This window comes from Pipistrellus hanaki (assembly GCF_964339955.1).
Source record: "Pipistrellus hanaki genome assembly, chromosome: 4".
Lineage (NCBI taxonomy): Eukaryota > Metazoa > Chordata > Mammalia > Chiroptera > Vespertilionidae > Pipistrellus > Pipistrellus hanaki.
In genome coordinates this window covers 34,883,904-34,909,836 of record NC_140506.1, presented here as the reverse complement: position 1 = coordinate 34,909,836, position 25,933 = coordinate 34,883,904, and positions in this window count along the sequence as shown.

Below are 25,933 nucleotides of genomic sequence, written 5' to 3'. Positions count from 1 at the left end.
CTGAAGAAACAGGATGGAGCCCACACAAAATTCTATTTGGATGTTAAGACTGATGACACCATACAGACCCCGAGAGAGTGTGAAAAGATTAACCTCACACAGTGAAGCTTTCTAGGAGAGCAAAGCAGCTCCCAAGCAAGTGTGAACTGGCTTGAAAGAGCAGGGAAAGGATGGATTGACGTGGCATTTTTGTGGTGGTGGTGGTGGTGGGGGGGGGGGGGGCAGAATGAGGGTTCCCCATGCAGGGTTTAAATTTCCAGCCAGCACCAAAGGAGGGAGCACACAGGCTTTCTAATGAGCTTGCCCAGATGAGGAGTAGAAGAGGGAGAGGTGAGTCTTAAAAGCTCAGATCATGTTTTAGAAGGTGTCAGATGCAGACTAACCAGCAGAAAGAGAGAGGTTCAGTGGTGTGCCCTAAATCACTTAGCTATTAAGGGATGGAGCTGGGTTTTCAACCCAAGTCAGTCTTTGGCCAAATGCATGCTCTTCACTCCCACATTAGCTGGCTTTGTTACCTTGAGCAAATTACTTAACCTCTCTGAGCCTTGTTTTTTTCATCCATAACATGGAAATCATATCTGTGCCTAACACAAAGCAGGTGCTCCATTAATGGCAGTTATAATTGTTGCCCTCTGGTTTCTGTTGAGATTGTTACTGGTTGTGTTATTCCCTTTTCCCACTTTGCCTGTCTCCAATTGGACTGGACACCCTGGTATTCTTATGTCTCTTTGTGAAAAGTCTGGCACAGATTTTTGTCCCCATCTCCCCAAAGATAGATCAGTGGGCATGAACTATTGCCTCTTTCTTAAGATAAGACAGAGAAGACTCATCTTGCCAAGGGAATCAACAGACAACATCTACCTCCCTGGTGGGCTTCAGACAGGAAAGGGCAAGCTTTCAATTATTCAGATGCCAAAGCAATGTGATGGGAGGAGCTAAGGAGTGAAAGGAGCCCCTCTCACTCAGGTAGGGTATGGGATTTTGTCTTTCTAAGCTGCTGAGTAACAAAAGGTGTGAGATGGGAAATTTCCCCCTGTGATCCTTTAATGTCAAGTGGTTCCAGAATTCTCCGTTTCTCTCATAGCACTGCAGCTCACTGTGCATGGCCAAGGAGGTGTTTTGCATTAGTCTTGCCTTAATTAATTAATCTTGTTGAATTAAAACAAACACATCAAAGATTGGTTTTTTAGCCAATGGCACATCAACTAAGCCACCAATGGCTTATGTGTTTTTTCTTTTAAAAAATGAGGCCAACCAGATTAATTATAAAAATAAGGGTGCTTCAGAGAGACTTTTGCTGGCAGCCATCTTTTCATACATGGGAACTGAAATCACTTCTGAAAAGTTCCAGGTGTCTAGACTTCACACATGTGAGCAGTGGATTGATTAGTTGATGACACCAACCCACAGCCTGGGGCTGGGTAGGTACTGGGCCTGCAAATGCCCATCTGATCAGCCAAGGGGCTGAGGATGTAAGACAGAGATGCCTTCAAAAAGCTGTAATGGGAAGTTTTCTGGGAATTTAAGAAATCCTCATTGGGGAAAAAATATCCTGGCATATGTCCTTGAGCCAGCAGCCCTGTTATGACTGAGAACAGATGCTACCCTGGCTAAGTAAAAAGCACAACATGAGCCTTTTTCTTTCTGCCTTTTAAACCAGAAAACACCGTCAACTGCAGGCCAAAACAAGACAGGTGGTATCCATTCAAAATGGAAATGAGGCTCTGAGATAATAGCCTGTGGGAGCCACAGTGGCCGGCCTCAAGGGAGTGGCTCTGGGTCAGAGGGCTCATTGTTTTTCTCTTTTAATGAGGAGACTCTATAAAATGTACAGCTCCTGATGCCACTTTGATTCTCTAAATTTTATTAATTGTTTTTTTGTGTGTTCTCCTTTGCACAATTTGCTCTTGATGAACGGAATGTTCATCAGGACTGGACAGGGCTGCTTCTCACAGAGACGCTGGGCTCTCTTTGAAGTTATAAGAGAAAATACATTTTATGTTGGACGATTCCCTAAGCTCCGGGAAGTTCTAAAATTGCCCATATAACCCTGTTGGCACAGCCTCTTAGTGTATAGAAATCTGTAGAGCGAGGAGAGTAGAATTGAAGTTCAGAGGTGAAGAAAGCCAGAGAATCTTCAACCATCTACTGACTGGGAGAGGCAGAATTATGTGGCAGAGCAGGTGGGTGGTGGGCCTCTCTGACCCTCGGTCAGTGTCCATTCTTCTGCTTTCTCCCATCATAGGATGACAGCCACAGCTGCCCCTTACTGCTTTGTCCTCCTGGACCCTTGCTTCATGCAAAGTTGGCTGGAGAGTTGGGAGTTGGGGAATAAGATCCATGTTTCAGATTTCTGCCCTTTTACTGTTTCTCATCTTTATATACAACCTGCCCCTCCCCCAACAATACACCCACACTTACCAGCATTCTGGACTCAGTGAGAGGTTCCTCTATTGGAGGAAAAGCTCTGAGTTAAAAGATCAATGCCTCCTAATGATGTGGTCTCCTTTCTCACCTGGGTAATGGTAACTTTGGTATTTTACAACATCTGCACTCATGGCTGAAGCAAGATGGTGTGGATTCTGGCTATCATGAAAGACATAGTTTAGAACTACTTAGGAGCAGAGAGTATCTTTCCATTTTTCAAAGCCCCTCAAATTGAACCACAAAGACCCAGTGATAGGCAGTGTGGCCTCATGCAAGAAGAATGGGAACTGATATATATCAAGAGGCCCACAGTTTTCATCTCTTTTGATCTAGTAGTTGCAAACTCTATGCTAAAGAAGAAATGTTCAGAAATGCAAACAAAGTACAGGTGTCAAAAATGTTTATTGCAATAGTGGGATGTTTTGCTTCTTTGTTTCTGTTTTGGTGGGACAATAATCATTCTAAAAGCTGGAAAATAACTCCTTTAAGAGAGAAAATGGCTTTAGGTGCTGGGCACAATCTCTGGGGTCCTTATGGTTATGAGATGAGGCTCTTTGTTGATGGACAAGAGCAGACAAAGGGATAACTAAATTTCTCTGCCAGTGATGTTTATGGGAATCTGGGTGTTAGGGAAAGCTGACAATAGAACAGAAGGAGGGAGAGAGATAAGGCAGAGAGCATGTGGAAGAGGGTGGTGGAGGAGTTATATAGAAATATCTGGGATTATGGGTAAATTAAAGTGGATATCCTGCAGGCATCTATCTGTATAAATTTATTTGTGTGGCGGGAAGAAAAAGAAAAAGGAGACAAGTTGGATGGGGGGGGGGGGGAATAGAGTGTTTCCTACCTGATCCTTGGTCAGACTCAAAGGCTTGGGCAGAAAGGGTATTGTCACAGAGGAGCTCTAAGGCTTTGTTCCTAACTGCCCCTAACTCATGGTGTTGGGGCCAGCAGCAGCAGCCTCACCTGGGAATGTTTAAACCCACTCAAGATGTTGTGAATCAAGATCTGCCTTTTAATAAGATCCCAAGTGATTTGTGTGCACATTGAAGTTTGGGAAGTGTTGCCCTTGAACCGAAGGTGTCCAAGTACATCTCAGAGAGTGAGAAAGAGCAGCATCCTCCAGGTCTGCCCAGGGCCCTGTCTCAGAAAGGGACCAACTGGGGTCTTGGATTTTCATGGAAGGCGGGGCACAGCTAGAGCACCAACCTCCAATGATTTTTCACACAGTGGGAACCAGTTAAAAAGACTAAGAGAAAAGTATACAATGATAATTAGTGAACAAACATGAGATATGCTGGGAGGTCTCAAAAATGAAGTTGAGGTCCGGAGAAAGGAGGGGATGTTGTTTTGCCCAGAAGTCCTCTTTGCATTAGTACTGCCAACAGGGCCACCCATGGCCAATGGGGGCAAGGCCGTGGGAAGACTCGGTGGCATGTGCAGCTAGTATGCTCTTCACGAGAAGCGAAGTATATGGGCAAGGGAATATTATATTGTTTTTAAAATGTGCTTTAAAAAATACTGGAAGGAAATGTACCTCAATTTATTTCTGTGATTTCAGACTTTACTTTTATATACTTTTGTGCTTTGCAAATTTTATACAATGATCATAAGTATAAGTAGAAAAATGCAGTAAAATGTAAATAATGCTTGCTTGTGTGTGTAACCGTGTGGCTGTCTCTACATTTCATGTTTTTCAGTACTTTGCAAAGTTTGTTCATGAACCGGCAATACATTTGTAAAGAGAAGGGAAATGAAAGAGAAACATGAGCTGTGGAATCAGAAGACCAGCGTTCCAGATGGAGCCCTGGCCGTGTGTTCTCCAGTCTCAAGGCCTGTCCAGCATCTTCCTGCTCATATGTAAATGGGAAGCTGCCACAGCCCTTGGGGCTGTAAGGATAATGGGTGTGGAGGACTTGGTGAAGTGGTGAGTGCCAAGGCTGGCCTGCTGGGGCCATGCAGTCTTTCCTTGTAGCTCTTGCAGTTCCTCCCTTGGCCCACACAGTGGGAGGTCAGCGGAGAGTTCTGGCTTCAGGGAAAGTCTCCAGTCTCAGCAAGGGACTTTTCTCTCCACAAATGAGTGGATGTGTGGGCGGTGGTGGTGGTGATGGTGGGGGTAGGGGGACCACACGGTGGGGGTAGGGGGAGGAGGGAGGGAGACGGGAGAGACAAACTTCTCTTTCCCTTTGGTCAGTCTGACTGAGCTAGAATTTCTAAACTTTTCTTAGCAAAACACCCCCTGCCGTCTGTCAAGCAAGAGCAGCATGTTTCTGCTTTCTTTCTATTGCGTACTCATCACCTGCCACGAAAGTGGCAATTTTTAGGGAAGTTGTTTGAGTTTCTATAGAAAGAATCAAATTTTAGTTTTGGACAAGAGTAGCAAAAACAACAAAAACCAGAATGGATGTACCTTTGAAATCTTGAATAGGTCTCTGAACTCATACTAGATATAACTAACAAATAAATAGAATAGTCTCTAAGGCTGATTCAATATGAGGAAGAACCTTCTTCCTACACAGACTGAAATGTTCTGCTAGAGGCCTTCATACTTAAAGCTATCTTGGTCCAGCAAGCCCACTGCCTAAGTCATGTAGGGTTGCTGAGTCCAGAAGCATTTCTGACTTGCAATCTTGGGGACTACAATCCAGGACAATCGGTAGGCTAGTCAGAGACCCTTCATGTTTCTTGCTTTCTACTAATGTGAGGACAGAGGTGATGGGGCAACCAGAAGGGCACTGGTTTAGATAGAGGCTGGAGATAGGTCCTTCACTTGGCCATCCAGGGTCTGATAACAACACAAGAAACCTTGTGAGACCAAAGCCCTTACTGATAAGACTTGTAAATTTTGCCAGACAGAGAGGATCTAGGACAAGATCAGCTCTCCCTCCCAGTTTTAGGAAGATTTCTTTGCAGATGTGAGATGTCAGGGCTTTTGTTAAGAGAACTATAGTCCAGTTCTCTGACGTATTTCTTAATGGCCTTGATCCTTGTCAAATACAAGTGAGGCCATTTGTGACTGCTTGCCCTTGTTTGTGTCATCAGCGTTGACAGACAGCAGTCAATGTGGCAGTCCACAAATATTGACTAGGTCGGCTCTCCCTGAGGGCTGGCCAGGCAGACTCTCCTCCCTGCGCTGTGCTATCCCTGGAGCTGTTTCATGGGGCTCAGCTGGGCAGAGACGTAGAGAGGCAGTTGGGGAGGAGGGACTTGCCAGGTGGTGGGAAAGAGGCCAGAGACCCTTTTTGGCACACAGAAGCCCATTAACTCCCTACTCATCAAGGTGAGGAAGGCAAGACAGCCTTGCCTTTTCTCCCAAATCCTTGCCCTTCAGGCTGCATGCTGCCCTGCCACCATTTGTTTTTCCCTCTGGTGTGTATTTCACGTTAATGTTTGCTAGTTTGCATATGAATTACAAAAGAAAGTGTCTCTGTAGCAGAGGGGACACTGTATTTTGCCTCAGTTGGGCCTTTCATGGTAGACTCTGACTATTTGCAATGTAGGTAGAAAAGCCTGGTCCACAAGAAAAGATTGTACAAAAAAATAACACAAGCTACATTTTTAGTGACTCTCATTATTTTCCAGGCATTGAGATGGGTGCTTTATATATACATTTTTGAGACTCTAATGTAGCAGAATATGCAAATATGACCACATTATTTATCTCCACTGCTCAGAAGCAGTAAGCTCTTCATTCCTGGGGGATGGGAGGCCATTACTGCTCTTCTAAAGGCTGAGTCTTCTTCCCTTAGGAGGGATAAACCAGCTCTTTGGTAGTGATGGGCCATTGGTTTTATAAACCATCTAGCACTTCTCCCTGGAGCCACTAAACCTCCTCATGAAACCAGTGAGTAGGAAGATATGCTCCCTACCCTCCCACCCACAATGGTTGAGAAAGAAGGGCTCAAGGAAGAGGACAGTGGAGTTCTCCAGGGGTTAGGGTAAGTAAAGAGGGGTCATTGGTACCTTTTCAAAGTAGTAAAACTTGGGTTCATATGTACCCAGCACTCCACAAGGTGCTGAAGCTTAGAACGAAATGGCTCAAGGTTGCATATGGGTGCTGGAATCCAAAAGCAATGAGTCCCAAAGACCAGCTAGGCATGAAGGGAATAAGGCCACCAGCATGGCCACCTGCCGTTGGCCAAGGCTCTGTGGGTCTGGCAGGAAGCATCTTTGGAAGTAGGTTCTATAGACTGATAACCTAAGGCCTCTCCCCAGATTTCCTTGATTATCCTTGGATTATCAGGTCAAGGGTTGGGAGCCATAAAACCTGACAGATATTAGACTGCTCATGACACTTGAGAATTGGATGTGGATTTGCCATAATTTAGAAAACAAAAAATAAAAAAACAAGATCAACAACAACAAAAACATGACAGTCCAAAACAGACAAAAACTGAACTCTACATTTCAAAACCAATATATAGATAGTAAAACCATAAGGAAAAACACAGAAATACTTATGAGGAAAGTCACCCGGGATGTAATGTGATAGAAAGTAACCTATCTAAGTAAAATTTCAAGACAAAATATAGGGCAGCCAGTTAAATTTGAGTTTCAGATAATTAATAAATAACATTCTACTAGAAGTATTTCCCAAATGTTACATGGGACAAACCTATACTTAAAAATTATTATTTATCTGAAATTTGATTCCTATAGTAAATCTAGCCACTTGTTTGGCATTAGCCTAATGATAAACAAGGAACTAGCAATGTTTTATTTCTTGCCCATGGCTATTCTGTTTTGATGGTGGGGGTTTATTTATTTATTTTTAGAAGGTACAAATATATTTTATATGCTCTGTGTATATGTTATTTTTGACAATAATAACTTTTTGTTTGAATGCTCTCACTCCTCAAATATTGTGGGACAATTTGTACCCATCACAAGAACATCATCTTATTTACCCTTCCTCTCCTTCCCCTCCCCCACAAATTTTGTAAGACACGTACTCATATCCCATTCCAGATGAGGCAACTGAGGCTGAAAAGTTAAATGTATCCAAAGTCTCAGAGCTGATAAGAGGGTAATTTGAATCTGAGTCTATCAGACACTGAAGCCTGTGCTCCTAACCACTTTAAAATTCCTGTTATACAGCAAAAACCCAGCATAGAACAAAATTTCCTGGAGCTCACAGGAAAAGCACAGATAGGCTTGTCCTTGGTGTAAAGGTCACTCTGACAATGGGATAATGAGTAATAAATATATGTTAAAATATATGAAGGAATTAGCAGACACCAATACTGAAATGTTCATCTGTTGAAATTATCTGACAAGGTCACCACTAAAACAGACAATATAAAAATGCTTTGGTAAGCAATTATGAACATGTTTGAAATAATGAAAAAAATCATAACAACAACAACAACTAAAGAAGAACCAAGTGAAAAATTTAGAAGCCACAAATAGAGTAACAAAATAAAAAATGTAATGGGGATCATAAGCGGAAAGGAGGGGACAGAGAAACTTGAAGCAAAAACAATAGAAGTGACCAATCTGAGCAGCAGAGAAAATATAGACTTCAACAGAAAAAAAAATGAAACTCTAAGGGGTCTGTGGGACCATAACAAAGTTCCAGCCTTTCATGTTACCAGAGTTCCAGAGAGGAGAAAGAAGGAGGGGCCGGAAAAGTACTCACAGAAGTAGGAACTGAAAACTCCTATTAAATAAAAATATTCAAGAAGCTCAGAGAATCTCAAACATAATGAATCTAAAGAAATTCATACCAAGACATATTATAATCAAACTTTAGAAAACTACAGACAAAACCAAATGTCTTGAAAGAAAGGAGAGGGAGTGATGTGAATGACAGTGGAGTTCTCAGAAACCATGGAGACCAGAATGAAGTAGAACATTTTTAAGAGCTGAAAGAAAATAACTGTCAGCTCTGAATTCTATATCCTGCGAAATTATCCTTCAGGATAATCAAGACATTCTTAGGGGGGGAGGGGGGCAACTAAAATAATTTGTCACTACAGACCAATCCTACATAAATAACTAATAGAAGTTCTTGAAACAGAAGGGAAATGATAAAAGAAGGAATCTTGGAATACCTAGAAGAAAGAACAATGAAAGAGTAAAATATGAATAAACACAATATACTTTTCTTCTCCTCTTATGTTTTCTAAGTTATATTTGCTGGCCAAAACAAAATGGGTAACATGGTGTGATGTGGGTTTTAATGTATGTAGAGGAAGTATGTAGAGACAATTATATTGGAAATAGTGGCAATGTGTTGGGGACAGGAGGCTTAGAGAGAGATAAGATTTCTATACTTCATTTGAACTGGTAAAATATTGGCAACAGTAGAACTTAGTGGTGACCTGTATCTGAAATGTGGTGGTGGTTACAGAAATCTACACAGTAATAAAATGGAATAGAATTGCATACACACACATTGTACCAATATCAGTTTCTTTAATATCCTATTATAGTTATGAAAGATATAACCATTGGGGGAATTAGGTAAAGGGTACATGGGCACTCTTTGTCCTGTCTTTGAAATTTCCTGTAACTAGAGTTATTTTAAAGTAAAAGGCCGAGAGAGAGAGAGAGAGAGAGAGAGAGAGAGAGAGAGAGAGAGAGAATAGTGGACTGGGATTCTCATGGTTTTCCTGGTGTTGTTGTTCAATTTTAAGAAAAGCCCAAGTGATTTTAAGATGTCTGAGTTAAGTTCTAATTAGATGGAGACTGCATTAATTGAACTGAGGCATCTGTGGGTCCGCCTGAAACAAGATGATTCTCTGTCTGGAACACATGTTGGTTTCCTGTGCCCTTTCAAGGGAATCGATATATTGATTTTCATTTACCTAGCCATATGTGGTCAAGACATGTCTTATTACGAGATATCACCTCCTTTTGTGTAGCAATACACAGGAAGGAGGCTGATCGAGAGGTCCACAAATCCAGTTTTCCCAGGGAAGAGCAGGTCACAAAAGAGAAAGCCTCCTTTGCATTTCCTCCTCTTTTTTCCGGTTTAACCTTCTGTGCTCATGGTGGTCTGATCTATCCTGATAGTGTGCATACCATCTACACCAAGACCCTCTGTAAGTCTTCTCAAAAACTCTACCTCCAAACTTTATTTCAAATTTTTCTACTCCTTTCTTTCCATGCAATTTTCCTTGTGCAAGTCATCATTATTGCCCATGTGAATTACCTCAATAGTCTCTTCTTGGTCTTCTTTCTTCCATCTTGCCCCTTAAAATCCATTCTCCATACATCAGTGTGAGTGATACTCTTAACAACCAGATCACATTATACCTCTGCTTAACACCTTGTATAGCTCCCCTTGCACTTGAAATAAAATTCATAGTGTTATCATGATCTGCAGGGTTCTGCATGACCTGGCCCTTGCCTATTTGTCTGACCTCATCTCAGCAGTTCACTTCATCTTAGGTCCACTGGTTGCTTTTCTGTTCCTTGACCACCCAAGCTACTTCATGCCCGAAGACCTCACTCCTCTCCTTGGAATGGGCCTCTTGCTACTGCTCTTTGTGGGGTCAGCCCGTTCTTACCCTTTGCATTGCAGTTGAAATGCCTCACATCCAAGTGACCTTCTTTGACCCCTGTCTAAAGCAGCTCTCACGTCCTTGACTCCTCATTGCATCAGCCTAGTTATCTTCATAGCATTGATTATAGTTTCTAATAATCCTGGTTGTCTTCTTGTTTATTGATTGCCATCCTCTGAGAAAGTAAACTCCACGAGGACAGGAACTTTGCCTTGCTGTCCACAGTAGGCCCTAACTCAATAATATTTGTCGAAAAAGTGAATGAATAAGTTAATGAATGAAGAATTATAACTATCAGAGCTGGCAGGGGCCTTCTTGCTGACAAGAAGCCCCCTGGGGACATGTGGAGGATGTTGAGGAGAGAAGATAAAGACAGTAATCTGACCTGTGTGTGCAGCACCTGGAGTGCACAGCACCTTTGGAACTATAGTGCTTCCATTCAGCAAATAAGAAGCACTGAGTTTCCTCAGGGTCACACATGCAGACCACAGTAGGCAGGAGCCTGGAACCCAGAGGACAGAGCACTTGGAACAAGTGTCCCCATTGTTGCCAGCAGCTGTGCAGCTTTCCCTGTTTACCCAGCAGAAGGGGGGCTTCAGGTGGTATGCACCAGGCCCTCACCTGGGGGGAGTGTGTATATGTGTGTGTGTGTGTATATATATATATATATATATATATATATATATATATATATATATATATATATATGGCTAAGAGAGAATTCCCCAGGAAGGGAAGAGAGTTCAAGAAGCAATGGCGATACGCCAATGTGATGCAGAGGGAAGAGAGAGGGACCTGGGAAGGTAGATAGTGAGTAAATAAATGGAAGCATTTTTTAAATTGAGCTCCTGTCCTGGAGGCTTCAATTTGTCAAGCCTTCAGCATCTATGGATCCATCCCAGAGAATGGTCAAAGCAGGGCCAGCCTGCTTCCTTGAGGGCCTCCCAGTGCTTCTGTAGTTGCTTTCAGTGCTGAGAACAGAGGCATGCGCTCTGAAATCCGAGGGCCCTGCTGCTGGCTGTGGGCTCCCACAGGGTCCTCCTTTCCCCTGTCTTTTTTTTTTTTCTTAAAAGATTGAGATAACAGTGAAGAGGTTTACAAAGTGACTGCCCTCATTTTTCTCTTGTTTCACAAGAGCCAGAGCCGCCAAGTGACTAACAATCCCAGTTTCCAGAAAGCATCCATTTGAACGAGAATGTTACCACAGAAATTCCACTTGCATATACCTTTAATCATGTGGCAAATTACCTTATTAACCACCAGGGAGTCTAGTCTTATTACTTAATTAAACCATCTCTTTCTTTTCTTCTTATTAAAACCACATGGGCTTAAACTTCTGTGTGGTTTTAGATTCTTTCCCCCTTCTTTGGATGTCTTTGTAATATTAGCTGCATAAAAGAATTTCTGTTATTTTGTGTTGATGACTAAAGGGTTAGCAACATTAAATAAAAGGGAGGCACGATGGAGACAGTCTGGATAGGCTCACACTGGCCAGTGACGTAACAGCCACTTGGGTGGTATGGAAGTCTGAGATGTGTACCCGTCACTTACTGCTTTCTCTCGCCAAAACATCTGGAATACAAAATCCTGTCATTAGGCAGCCCACATGTTAGAAAAACAAAAGGACAAAAAAAAAAAAAGAAAAAAAGAAGAAAACCCAGACCCCCAAAATGGCTGGATAAAGCCTCATTATTGCTGGTAGGAAATTAGACATGTAAGGTTATACTTCAAAGCAACTATTTTTATTGCAAGAGGCTTCACATTTTGATTTATTGAGCAGCAAAACAAGATTGTGACAAATATTTCCACCTCAAAGAAAAGACAAATCAGGCCTCTAAAAAGTCATATATTAAGTAGTTCAAAAATAAAGTTTGTTGCTACAATCATTGTAATGATGGAAATGGTATGCTTCTACTCACAGCCCCCAAACCGATGGCAGCTCTAGCACACAGGCCTAGAAGAGGAAATAATTTAATCTTGTGGGAATTTTCTTCTTATCAAAGGAAAGCGCTAAGATTTTGTAAAGCGAACCAGCTGTAATTCTTCGGCTGTGCTATCTTCCTTCGTAGGGCAGCACTAGCCTGCAGGCTGTTCAAGAGGGACGTTATGGCTGAGTTCTGAAGAATCTACTAGTATAAAGATAATTAAAGAATAAGGCACAGGGATTTGGACAGAAAGTTGAAAGAATTTTGAATATTCAACCTTGTTAAAAAAGCAACCTAGAAGTTTCGGTTATTGACCATTTTAGGTAGAAGAAGCAGTGTGTTGTCTTAAACACAGTGACTACCTTGACCCATCTCCATCTGGACCTGATGTTTTTCTTTAACACGGACAGCTCTGATTAGGTTAACTAGAGGAAGGCTTTGGTGAGCATGTGCCTCATGGAATCTGAAAAATGAGTTACTTAGGCAGGCTGTAAAGTTGTCTTCTCTGCAGGTCTCTAAATAAAGAAACCCTTATCTTCCCAGGTGTGAAAACAGAAACTAGAGAAAAGAGCAGGGTCTGTGATAGCAGGCTCATAGCTGGGGTTCTAGTCTCCGCTCTTGTGATAATGAACTCTGCGACTCCAGGCCAAGTCACTGAACTTCTCTTAGCCTTGGTTTCTCATCCATAAAATGAGATTGGACTGGGTGATCTGAAGGACCACGTGCAGCACACGTTTTGATTCTAGAGCAAAGACAGAATGACCATTGGAGAGCAATCAGGCCATTCTTCATTTTATTCTTATGACTCTGCTTTCTTGGGAGGAAGGGGTGTGTGTATATGCATGGGTGTGTGTAAGAGGGTAGATGGCTGACTATATTGGAGTGAGGGAAATGGGATGCTGCACCACAGGTATGGTCCTAAAACGATAGGTGTAATTTGAAATTATGGAAATTTCTTTAGTCTTTAAATGCCATGCAAAGGAATTTTAAAGGTGAATGCTTTCTACCTTGAATAATTACAGCCACATGTATCTTCCTTGTAAAAATACATTATCATTTGTTGGGAGCCTGCTGCAATTCTGTATGCCATGTTGAGCTCCACAAATGAGTTATATGTGAGTTAACATCTAAGAAAATCTAGCATTGGGTACTTCCACAGTCTGTGCTAAGAACCAGGATAATGGAGCTTCAACAAAACGAGCCTGAAGTGCTGCAGAACTCCCATGCATTTTTTTTGAATCATTGAAAGATAAGTAAATCTTTCCCAGGATGCTTTTTTAAAATTTGATTTTAATGGCGTTTTAGTGAGTACTATGTTTTTAGATAATTAGGAAGCCCTCAATAAATTTGTATTTATTGATTGAATAGTATGTGAGATAAATTCCTATTAACTAGAAAATTGGACTTGATAGAACATCCTGGGTTTTCCAAACTTTGTGCCAAGTGCTCACCCTCTTATTATTGTGGGAAAACACTCTGGAAAACATGCGGCCAATGGCCATTCAGACAGCTCATTGTAAAACATTGCCCGGAGAGCACTTCGTAAATCAAAACTGGTGTTCAAAATTAGCCAAGCACGCCAAGGTCACGGAGAGTCTTGGAGAGCTGGTCCTCATGAGTGGAAAGAGAAGGGGAAAGCGGGTGTAGTGCTCTCATGTCCTGTGATGGCTCCCCCACATCCATCAACTGACAATTACTGGGCTCTCAACCCTGGACTTCAAAACATTTGGAAAATGTTCATAAACATGTTCAGAATCCCATGGTGTAAGTAAAACATTTTTATAAGATTATAAAATAAAGAAAACTGGCACATGTTTTGTTTGAACAACTGTGCTAGTTATTTCTTTTCCTAAGGTGAGGGACTCTTAAACAAGTCTTAGTAATTGCTCTTAGGGAATTTGGCCTCTTAATTTTTGAAAACACAGTAAAATACATGCAAATCTCTAAACTTTGTAGACGACAGACCCCAAACCTCAGACACATGTGAGGAGAATTTGAATGAAAGATGGCTCTGCTCAGGCTATGGTTTGAGAAACAGAATTACTAAGGAGACAATGGGATTCTTGCTTTGATCTTTGCATATGTGGAAACATGAGTATTTTGGAGGTTTTTTTTATTTGAACCCCCCCCCCCCCCCCCGCCCCCAAAGACTGAGGTAACTAGGCTGAACTCTTAATAAGCTAGTTGTTTCCAGAAGAATAAAGCATAAAATTCATTGTTGTGGCAAATTCGTATTAATTGCCACGATTAACAGTTAAAAACTTAAAAGGAAAGATGGGTGGGAAGCACAATTACTTTTTTGTGACTGGATACAATGGAAATTATATATAATTTTCCCCTCCACCTTTTTAAGGAACTTCTTAAACTCACAGGAAACCCCATCTCTGTTGGGATTTGAGCATGAGTTGGGGAAGACAGAAAGAATTATTACTTAAGGAAGTTGTGACTGGAGACCCTCATTTTCCTCCTCTAGCCTTTGTTTACTATTTCAAAGGCATTCCTTTGAGTGAGGGCATCCGCTGGAGTAAACAGTCTTGAAAATGAGAGGTTGAGGCTCTTCTAGGGGAGTTGGGAGGATGGGTAATTTTCCTCCAGAAAAAGAACAATAGAAGATTTATTTAAGCAGTATATAGTGGCTCTCTGATAAGGGACAGCCATGCAATTGGTTTCCATGTTTCCAGTTTCCAGTTTATAACCAAGCACGGGGAGGGACAAGAAGATAAAAGTTGCTTTAGGGCAAAATTGCTGACATTCCTGAAATGGCCCCAGATTCCTCACATCCTAATAAGTAAGAATCAAGTTCACTGGCTTGTGAAGAGGGTCCACTACAGATCTGCAGTTCTTTTGTTACCTTGACTTTTAGCTCATTGTCCTGTCTGACCTCTTCTTAAACCAAAGAGTAATGACTGCTGATGTGAGCATTGTTCTCTGCACATCGAGATGTCAGAAGTCAAGATTTGTAGCTATGGAAAATCCAATGGTCAAGAAAAAAACAAAAAGAAGGCTCTATTCTCATGGTTAAGTATTTGGACATGTGAAGGCAGCATGTAAACGTAATCTGAAAGAAAAAACAAAGGAAGTGAAAGTCATAATTGACCCAAGATTTTGAGGAATTCCAGAAATGACCACTGTGAAAATTAATGAACAGAAATTGTATTTAAATTGAAGTTGGGAGATCCTTATGGGGAACTCTCACATCCTACTGGTCCATTTCAAAAGGGAGATGTTCCTCTATTACTGGAGCAGGAAGGAGAATTTTCTCTCCCAGTAACCATGTAGTCACTGTTACAACTCTGCCAATGAAAAACCACTACACTTTGAACTCCCAGTTTCCTCCAATGGACTCTTTGTTTACAACAGTCCCTCTGAATTCTCTCTTTCCTCTATAAAAGAATGTTCTTTTTCTTTGTTCTCTAGGGTTGCCTGTGGTTTGCCATTAGAGGGCATGTCCTGAATTGCAATTCTTTATTGTTCCCATATGAACCCATTTTGCTGGACAAATACCTGACTGTTTATTTAAGGTCAACATGATACATATATAATCTAAAAACCTAGGACTTTCTCAGTGTCTGGGTGGCAGGATGTGTTGTTACTTAGCAAAAATATGCATCAATTTGGAGTCCAAATTCCTTTTTATAATTCATCAACTATCATAATACCCTCTAATGGTCCATGATAATATGTATGCTAAGTTTCAAGAAATATGTGAAAGGAAGAAAAAAATTCAGAGGCAGTCAAAATATTAAAAGTAAAATTATTTAAAGAAAAATGTTAGCTTTTTAAAAATAGCACAACAAACATTACTAAGATATCATTCTTACATTAGAAAGTGATTGCTATAAGCCTCTGTGTAGACATGTATTTTCAACTCCTGTGGGTAAATATATAGGTATGGAATTGCTGGGTTACATGTATGTGTACAAGATACTGCCCAACTGTTTTCCAATGTCACTATTTTTTTTGCATTCCCAACAGCAATGTATGAGAACTCCAGATGCTCCACATCCCTGACAACACTTGTTATTGATAGTCTTTAATTTCATTCTTCCTAGTGGATATATAGAGGTAACTTACTGTTAGTTTTAATTTGCATTTCCTTAATGACTAATGCATTAAGCATCTTTGCATGTACTTATTTGCTATTTCTAAATCTTCTTTGGAAAATTGCCAAATTTATTTACTTTATTGTTCCTTATCTTATTGGATCATTTGTCTTCCTCTTATTGAGTTCCAAGAGTCTTTTGTCAGATATATGTTTTGTAAATATTTTCTGCCAGTCTGTAGCTTACTTGTTCATTTCCGTAGGTAACTTAGTTAAGAGCAAAAATTTTAAATCTTGATGAAGTACCATTTATCAATTAGCTCTTTTATGTTTTTTACTAAAGGCCTGGTGCAGAAAATTCGTGCACAGGTAGGGTGCCTAGGCCTGGTTGGTGATCAGGGCTGATCAGGGCCTTCTGGCTGCTGGCCAGGGCCTCCCTTCCACAGCTGCTAGTTGCCAGCTGCTGACTGGGGCCTGCCTTCCCTGGCTGCTGGCTGGGGTCTTCCTTCATTCTGCGCTGCCCCCTTCACTCAGCACATGTCATAGCAAGTGATCGAACTCCTGGTCTTCCAGTTGAACTCCTGAGGGGACAATTTGCATGTACCCCCTGGATGCAGCATCCAGCCTCATGATTGGCTGGTGGGTGTAGCAGAGTGATGATCAATTTGCATGTTTCTCTTTTATTAGTGTAGATGCTTTGTTTAAGAAATCTTTTCCTAAACCCAAGGTCACAAAGATTTTCTACGATATAGGGGTGGGCAAGAGTAGGTTTACAGTTGTTCATATGGAATATAATACAATAATAAATAATAATATAAGAATAAATTCTTTCACATACAACTGTAAACTTATTTTTTCCCACCCCTATATTTTCTTTTATAAGTGTCACTAGAGGCCCAGTGCATGAATTTTGTGCACGGGGATGTGTGTCCTTCAGCCCAGCCTGCACTCTCTCCAATCTTGGACCCCTTGAGGGACATCCCTCTCATAATCTAGGACTGCTGGCTCCCAACTGCTCGCCTGCCTGCCTGCCTTAATCCCCTAACCACTTCTACCTGCCAGCCTGATCACCTCCTAACCACTTCCCTGCCAGTTTGATCAATGCCTAACTGCTCCCCTGCTGGCCTGATTGCCCCTAACTGCCCTCCCCTAGGGACCTGGTCACCCCTAACTGCCCTCCCTTGCAAGCCTGGTTCCTATCAACTGCCCTCCCCTGCTGGCCATCTTGTGTCCACATGAGGGCAGCCATATTTGACCACATGGGGGCAGCCATTTTGTGTGTTAGAGTGATGGTCAATTTGCATATTACTCTTTTATTAGATAGGATAGAGGCCTGGTACATGGGTAGGGGCCAGCTGGTTTGCCCTGAAGGGTGTCTCGGATCAGGGTGGAGGTTCCCTCGGAGTGGTGGGGAAGCCTGGGAGAGACCTGTAGTGGTTTGCAGGCTGGCCACACACACCCCAGAGACCCAAGTGGAGGCCCTGGCATCTGAGATTTATTTATCTTCTATAATTGAAACTTTGTAGCCTTGAGCAGAGGCTAGGGCAGACCAGGACTGTGGAAAGCTTGGCTTCCTCCATTGCTGGGGGCAACTCAATCCTCTTACTCTCTCCAGCTTGTGGCTGCTACCATTTTTGTTGGGATTTATTTATCCTCTATAATTGAAACTATGTAGCCTTAAGCGGATGCCAGGACAGTCCAGGGCTATGAGAAGCTTGTCTTCCTTCATTGCCATCGCTCTGTGGCTGCAGTCATCTTGGTTGGGTTAATTTGCATATTCACTCCTGATTGGCTGGTGGGCATGGCTTGTGGGTATAGCAGATTGATGGTTAATTTGCTTGTTTCTCTTTTATTAGTGTAGATGGTGTTAGCTCTTACATGATCCATTTAAAAATTAACTTTTGTATATCATGAGAGGATTGTGAACAGCATGTGAACCATAGTTTGTCCCTCAGTATGTGCTATGAACTGTATCTTCAGCTCACTGTCCTATCATTTGCCCCACTGGTGCCATGTATAAATGCCCATGTTCATTTGGCTTGCTGTCTTCTTATTTCCAATATTGCTGCCAGTTTTCAAGGTGTTGAGGGATGGAGGGGACCACATTCCATGTGACAATGGGTAGACTGGCTTTCCTCTCAACTCAAGAACTGCTAGGCCTAATGCAGCATGGTCATTGCCCTGAGTCTTCAAAAAGTCTCTCAGACATCCAGCTTCTTCAAGAACTATTCTAATTCCACTCCTCAGAGATCCCAACACCAGTCCAAGAGGAACAGATAACAGTATTGCCTCCATGCCACCCATCTCTCTATGCTCTCTCAGAGATGAGGACACTGAAGAACTCAAATAAATGTACAACCACTCTTAACTTTCCTACTCTGCTTTCCATCTCTATAACAACATAGTCCATGCCTATGAACTCAAGGCAAGTGAATGCTAGGAATAATAATTATTGTAATTAACAGATGGAGTGTTTATTTTTTTAAAAAAAATATAATTTTATTGTTTTAAGAGAGGAGGAGAGAGCGGGAGAGAGATAGAAACATCAATTATGAGAGAGAATTATAATGGGCTGCCTCCAGCATGTCCCCCAGTGGAGATCAAGTCTGCAACCAGGGCATATGCCCTGACAAGGAATCACACTGTGACCTCCTGATTCATAGGTCGATGCTCAACCACTGAGCTACACCAGCCAGGCTGGAGTGCTTCTTAATAGTTATCCTAGCCTACTATTGATAGTTCTGATTACTGATTGGCTATTTGGGGCACAAATGGAATTCTCTGCTTATCATTTTATAGTAATAAGAACTGAGACAGAAAGTGATTTTATTTGTGGTCATGTAACAAGGAAGTGGTTGCTGGGCTCAGATATTGTGAATCTGAGGTACAAGCCCCCAAAAATCGCTGATTCTGTGTTTACACATTTAGTCAAAGGAGAAATTATCTTAGGGAGGCAATTGTCAGTCCATTCTGGTATTTGAACAAAGCAAAGGATTGTCTCAATCCAAATGGTCAAGAAGTTTCACAAGGTCTCTGGAGATTATTACTTGCTAGTACTTTTGTGGCTTTGAGGTAAGATTTTATCAAGAGAGGCTCTCATGGAACACTGGGAGACTGCTCAAAAGGTATATGTGGGAAGTCACTGGGAAGGTTAATGAAAATATGTGTATTTAGTTTTGTCAAAAGAATCCTGGTGTGTGCAGTAGGGGGTATGCAATCCATCAAATCAAAACATAATCAAAGGCATAATGTGAAGAAATATAATTATAGCTTATACTTACTTTTAGCGTCCAGACCTCACCCTTGCAGCCTCCCACTTCAAACTCAAATGAAAACGAAAGCAAATCTGCTGTATTTCAGACAAAACAGCATCAGATTTATGAGTTGATGGGGGGCAGGAGGTAGGTCTACGGGGAAGACTTAATTGTAGGACTGAAAGACTCCACTGAGTAAACCACTCCAAGCATTATAGAATCCAGACACAGCCCTGTTAGCATAATGGTCACACTGGTTTCCAGAAACATAATAATCCATCAGGGGAGAAAAGGTTGTTCCACTCACTAAGGCTGTACTTCTTATTGATTACAGTTCAGTGGCATCCCCACATACCCGGAGATAGATGGCACTTTTAGTCTCTCTCCTTTAATAAACACCATACTCTTAAGAGAGGAAACCTCCAGGGACTAAATCTTAGGGAGTCTACTTTGAGCCCAGATTCTCTTTCTATTCTGGTAAAGATACTAGGGCTGTAAGAGGCATATTTCACAGCCCAGGAGCCAGGTACAAAAAAAATCAAGGACTTGGAAACAAGCTGTAGGGACAAAGGGGAAAAGTTGTGGACAGTAAGAGAGAACATGCCCCACTGACATCACACATTAGGATTACTTGGAGGACATTCCTGCTGGGTTTTACCAGAATTGTCATAAAACCTACTCATTGTGCATTTTGGACCCTGCTTACTTCTCTAATCCCAATGGGTCCTGGGCCTTCCTCCTAAGAAAGGTTGGGATGGTTTTGACACCATAAGACCCCTATTCCATGTTGTATGAAGGTAAAGGTGCCACCAAAGTGTTCATTGAGTGTCTGGGGTGAAGAACATGTCTCGGGTAAAGAACTGTGTCCTAGGAACCATGAGAGCCAGAGACCATGGAATCCTGGGCTAAAAACACCTGACGAGTACCCTGAGCACAGCAGCTGCAACTCTACTCCCCACCACTAGGGTATTTATGAGCATAGTCCTTGGGCCAAGCAGTTACTCAGAGTCCAGGGAGACAGTCAGCAATATTTTCATGGTGTACCTGTGGTCAAATAATAGAGACATTAATTAGGCAGTCTCTGGCTGGCACTATTACCTCTACAAGTGAAGAAAGCAAAGGTATATAGGTCCTAGAATCCCTTCATGGGGGCCTCCAACTAAGACTGACTGTGTCCCTTTCACTGCTTCCCTGTCAATGATTTTTATTTGGCTGGCCCAGCAGAGATTTCTGCCTTGACTTCTCCAGAAAGGGCTAAGAGGATATCAGAGAGGCTGTGATTACTAAGAAAAACTTCTAAGTCAATCTCCACTCCCTGCCCAGACACCCCCCCAACACCTACCCCATTCCAACACTCACAGACACAGATGCACAATCTGAAAAAACCAATACATGGAGGTTACCAATCAGTAAGGACAGAGAAAACCTTCTTGAAGCTAATCCTGTTTGGGAAGATTGTCATCTATGTTCCTCATACCCAAGTTCTCCTCCTTTGACAAGTGTTGCTGGGATGAATTTTATATATGACACTCAGAACTTTTAAGGAGCCGGATTGTTTGAATAGGGGCTAAGAAAAAGAGAAAAGAGAAGGATTGAATGGTGTGCTGGGGAAATCCCTGACCCATGCAGGCAGAATGGGCTTGGCTGCAATTTTCTCCTCAAAAGTATGCAACACTAATTGCCTCCACCCAAAGTAATTTTCTAAGCAGCAAATTAAGAAGCTTAACAAGAAGTAACCTTCAGTCACTGTGGATTAGTGGATGAGCAACTTTGTAGTGTAAGATCCTGGTTGATGTGATGCAGAGCTAAATGGAAGAGCTGCAGGCAGAGCCAGTGCTCTCTGAAATGACAGCAACCCCTCCCCCTGAACTAAAAAGGAGCAACGAAGGGGTTTTATGCGAGTCCTACTAAGGAGGAGGGCCGTGTGAGTCAGAGGATTTTCCAGGCAGCTCCATCAATGCCACTTGAAGAACATCAGGGGCTGTTCCTAAAGACATTGCCATCCAGCAGATTTAGGTCAACTGCATGTAAGTGGAAAGTTTGGGATTTTGCCATTGACCTTACCGGAGTTGAGCAAGTTCTTCTCATAAAATCATTCTTCATCCTGATGCAAGGCACTGAAGAAGGAGATAGAGAAATCCCACAAAGACTATCTCCCTGGGTGGACTTCTTCGTGCCTTTTGGGCCTCCCTTTCCTAGTGCTTCCTTGTTTTCTAGTTTTTGTAAATGTAGTCCTAATAATAAAGGCTAACATTTATTGAAGACTCATTTTGTGGTAGATTCTGTCTGGGCCTCACATTTACTTTTTAAAACCTTTACAATCACTCCATATAGTAACTACTATGGTTATACCCTTTTTACAGGTGAGAAAATTAGGTATAGTGTGATGTTAAGTAAACCAACCAAGGGTTCATAGCTACTAAGAGAGAGAAAGAGGAGAGAGTCAACCAGAGCTTAAGACCTTGGCACATTTGTGTTTTTATATTTATATCTTTGATCGTCAGCTCCCATGGAATCAAGTTGCCGTCTACATGAACACACATATCTATGTGAACACACATCTTGGCCTTTCTGAGCTTCCATTTTCAGTGCTGTCTTGTCTACTGGCCACGGTGAGCTGAAATGCACTTGTCTAAAGCCAGATATCACTTTCCCTCTTAAACTTGCTTAACTTTAAAATGTTTATTTTGTGATTTTAAAAATGAGATTATACGATTAATAATAAGAACCAGCACTTGCTAGTGTATACTATATACCAGGCACTGTTCTAAGCACTTTATATGTATTTAATCCTCATAACAGCCTCAAGAAGTAGGGGCTGTTATTAAGCCTGTTTTAGGGAAGGAATCAAAGACATTGCAGCTAGTGAATTAAAAAGCCAGGGTTTAGACTCAAGCACTGGTCATCACTGCCCATGCCCTAAATGCTGATCCATACTGTCTCTCTACCATTTAACATCACACTCTGTACTCTCCCTCATGTCAAAAACCCTGGTGTCAGACACTGATGCCTCCTTCTCTCTCTCTTATCATTCATAAGATCCTTCTCCTACATTCTGCACACATTCCCATCTTCTTCATTACACCTTCTCTGTCTCCATTAGCTAACATCTGTCTAATACATACTAGGTCTACCTAGGCCACTTTGAAACTGGCTACCCTGTTCTAATCTCTCCCTTTCCCATTCATCTCAAATACTGTTACTGCTTCAATTTTCCTAAAACACTGATTTGCACACATCATACCCTTCCTCAAAAATTCTAAATACTTTGTCTATCAAGTAATATTCATATTTTTTATTTAGATCTCTACGATCTACAAAGAGCATCAACAAACTGTGGCCTATGGTCCATGTCTGGCTCATCACCTGGTTTCATTTATCATGTAAAATAAGAATTATTTTTATAATTTTTAGTGGTTGGAAAAATCAAAAGAAGAACAATATTTGTGACAATAAAAAAAATGATGTAAAATTCAAATTTTAGTGTCCTGAAATAAAGTTTTATTGGCACATATCCCCTCTCGTGCTTGACTCATCACCTGTGGCTGCTCTTGAGCTACAAAAGGAGCAGCTACAGTAGAGACCAGAGAGCCTGTGAAGCCTCAGGTCACCTTCTTGAAAAGTTTGCTGGCCTCTGATATAAACCATACTTTTCTACCGACTCTCCTCTGTCTAGACAAACTGTTGCTGTTATCTGTCCTTAAAGACATAGCAGGTGCTTTTTGGTCTTAGGACTTATCTTTTTTGCTACTCTCATTCTTTGGCTTAGATCAGGAATCAGCAACATTTTTCTGTAAAGACCCAGATGGCAATCCAACTGGAAGTCACATGCTCTGCTAATTGGAATATAAACTGGCTCAAATACTTTGAAGACTCCTTAGCAATACCCCCTAGAACTGACTGTAACTCTACCTCTGCAACAGAAATTACACAACTAGATATATACCCAACAGAAAGTTTTACATGGGTGAACCAAAAAAAATCCATCCACAAATGTCCATTGCAGCATCCTCTTAAAGATCTGATGGGATGTATCCAGCCAGAAAAACTGATTGCATGTATTGGAAAGATAAGGGATGGTGGATAAGGTATAGATCCTAAGAATGTGGAAGAAAATCGGGTTCAAAGTACAGGGTATGGGCCTTATATATGAGGAGGATATTTCTAACTTGTGATCACACCAACTATTCAGACCACCCATCTGGTCCTTAGCCCATGATATTTCATGTTGCTATGTCTCTATTTACACATATAATTTTTACCTTTTGATTATATCCTCTTGGGAACCAGGACTATGAACCCTTGAATCCCCACTGATTTCCTAGCAGAATGCTTTGTGTTCCATAGTGTGCTAAGATAGCAGATGATAACAATGATGATGGGAATAAGGATATAGGGAGCTCATCCATTTGTTCAAATCTGCTAGGGAGTTTAAAGTAAGCTGGATTAAAGAGAAATATCTTTGCACAAACTCAGGTATTTTTCAAATGTTTGCTTTTATTTGTATAGTGTCTACATCTGAAGATGAAATGAAAGGGTCAGGGCAGTGTCCAAAGTGGGACATCCCGTTACACAACCACAGAAGATGTAATTCTCTGTTTTTGATCCCTTATCAGGTCTATGACACAGTCCTTTCTGAGTCTTCAAACTGCTTTCACAATATGTAGAAAAGAAATGCTGAGAATTGAGCAACTTGTCTAAGGTCAAATGGCTCTGGGCAGAAGCATGCCTAACATCCAGGCGACTTTTCTCGGCAGCCCTGTAGCTTGTCTGCCTACACTGACCACATGCTCCAGATGGACTGCACATGCCGGGCTGTTAACATGCCAGGGTGGGAAATCTGAAATGTGTGTTTGATCAATGAAGGTGAGGGCTCGGCCCTTGGTGAAAGCCCACTTTTCCTTCAGGCTTGTCTCTCCAGATATAGCTATATTATGATGATAATTAATAATTACATGAAGTCTTCCAACTTCAAAGACCTCAAACTCCGTTTAGATTGTAAGTAGAATAGTGCCTTCTGTTTGGCTTCAGAGCCATTGTGGAGGCCCAAGCCGCATGGAGGTGGCCAACTGTATGAACCCATGGCTGAGGTGTGAGTCAAAAATCCAAAGTAGAGAAAGAAAAATCCGCAGGTGAAATCTCATTCCACTAACTGTCTGGATTTATTGTCAGAGACATTTCAGATCATAACATTTCAAGCAACAATATTCTACACAGTTTGATTACAAATTGCAGTTAATTTTCTCCTCGCCTTTTCTTTGTGTCAGTAATATTACAATTAAGTGAGAAATGATAGGAGAGTGTTTTGCATTTTCTCTGGGTCTGAATCTAACAGCAACTCTCTTGTTAACCCTTTCTTTCCTACTAACTTGGCATCTGCTTGGCTTTTTCATTTTGATTTATGGGGAGGCACAACAACCTCAGACCACATGCCACTTTGTGGAGCAGCTGCTGTGGTGCCCCACTCCATGTCCCCTCCACTTACCTTTGAGCTCACCTGTAGCACTGGGGGCCTTTTCAGCCTACACAGAACAGTGTACAAGTCCTATGGATTTAATATTCCCTGGTGGAAGTCCTCAACAAGGAGCCAAAGGAGCCTGAATATAAATATGCCAGGCCTCCCACTCTTCTGGGATAATTCTGGGATTCATTGTAGACATTTCTCAGAGCAACTTAGTGGGATTGAGCCCCAGTTTGCCTAGGGAAGTGACCGTGGCTTTTCTCTCTTCCCTTTCACTCTCTTACCCCCTAAGGTGTGTTTTCAGGACTCACCTCCTGAGTAGTTTCCTGCTCACAAGTCCTCACCTCAATGTCGACTTTTGTATGATTCCCATACAAAGATTCTTCCCACGTTAATGTTTCTCAAGTTGTCTGGCATGACTTCAACTTAGAGAACCTAACCAAACAATAGAAAATGCCATTGTGCATCTCAGGCAGTACTGTCTCCTGAACAGACTCAGCTGCATGTATGAATATATACTGGGTCACAATACAAATTTATTTCTTCTTGTGGGTCAGTCTAATTGCTTTTGACAGTCTACTTGGTAATAGCCAATATAATTTCAATATAGGAAATGAGATCAGAGAGACAAACACTCAGCATGTGAACTTGGAAGTGCTGTTTCCCATAGGATAAAGCCATGCAAAGAGCCTGGCTGACGGCCTTAGCTCTTGCAACAGACTCTCTGTGTGATGTGAGGCCTGTGCTGTGTCCCCATCCTTTTTCATGTTTCTAAAATAGGGAGTTGGGTAGGGGGGAGAGGGATTCTTTTTCCCCCTCATTCCACTTTAGGTTCAGTGGCTAGGACTCTGCATATTAGACTGACAAAGAAAAAAACAATCAGAAGTTAATTAATTCAAGCAAGTGAGCATCTACACAATAGAATGTGGTGATAACTCAAGCAATGGTTAGAAGTTGGGCTTTTATAGCATCTTTGTAGAGAAGTGATAAGACAAAGGAAGAGAGCTGTAGGCTTTTAGGTGAAGCAAACCATGGGAAGGTAAATATATGGGGAAACTAATCTATACTATAAAAGGGTAATATGCTAATTAGGCTGGACATCTTCTGGATGTCCTTCCAGACAAAGCCTCAATAGTGGGAGCCGAGGCAGAGGCAGTTAGGAGAGATCAAGCCAGCAGGGGAGGGCAATTAGGGGCGATCAGGCTGGCAGGAGAGGGCAGTTAGGGGTGATCAGGCCAGCAGGGGAGCAGTTAGGGGCATCAGGCTGGCAGGCATAGGTGGTTAGGGGAGATCAGGCAGGCAGGCAGGCAGGTAAG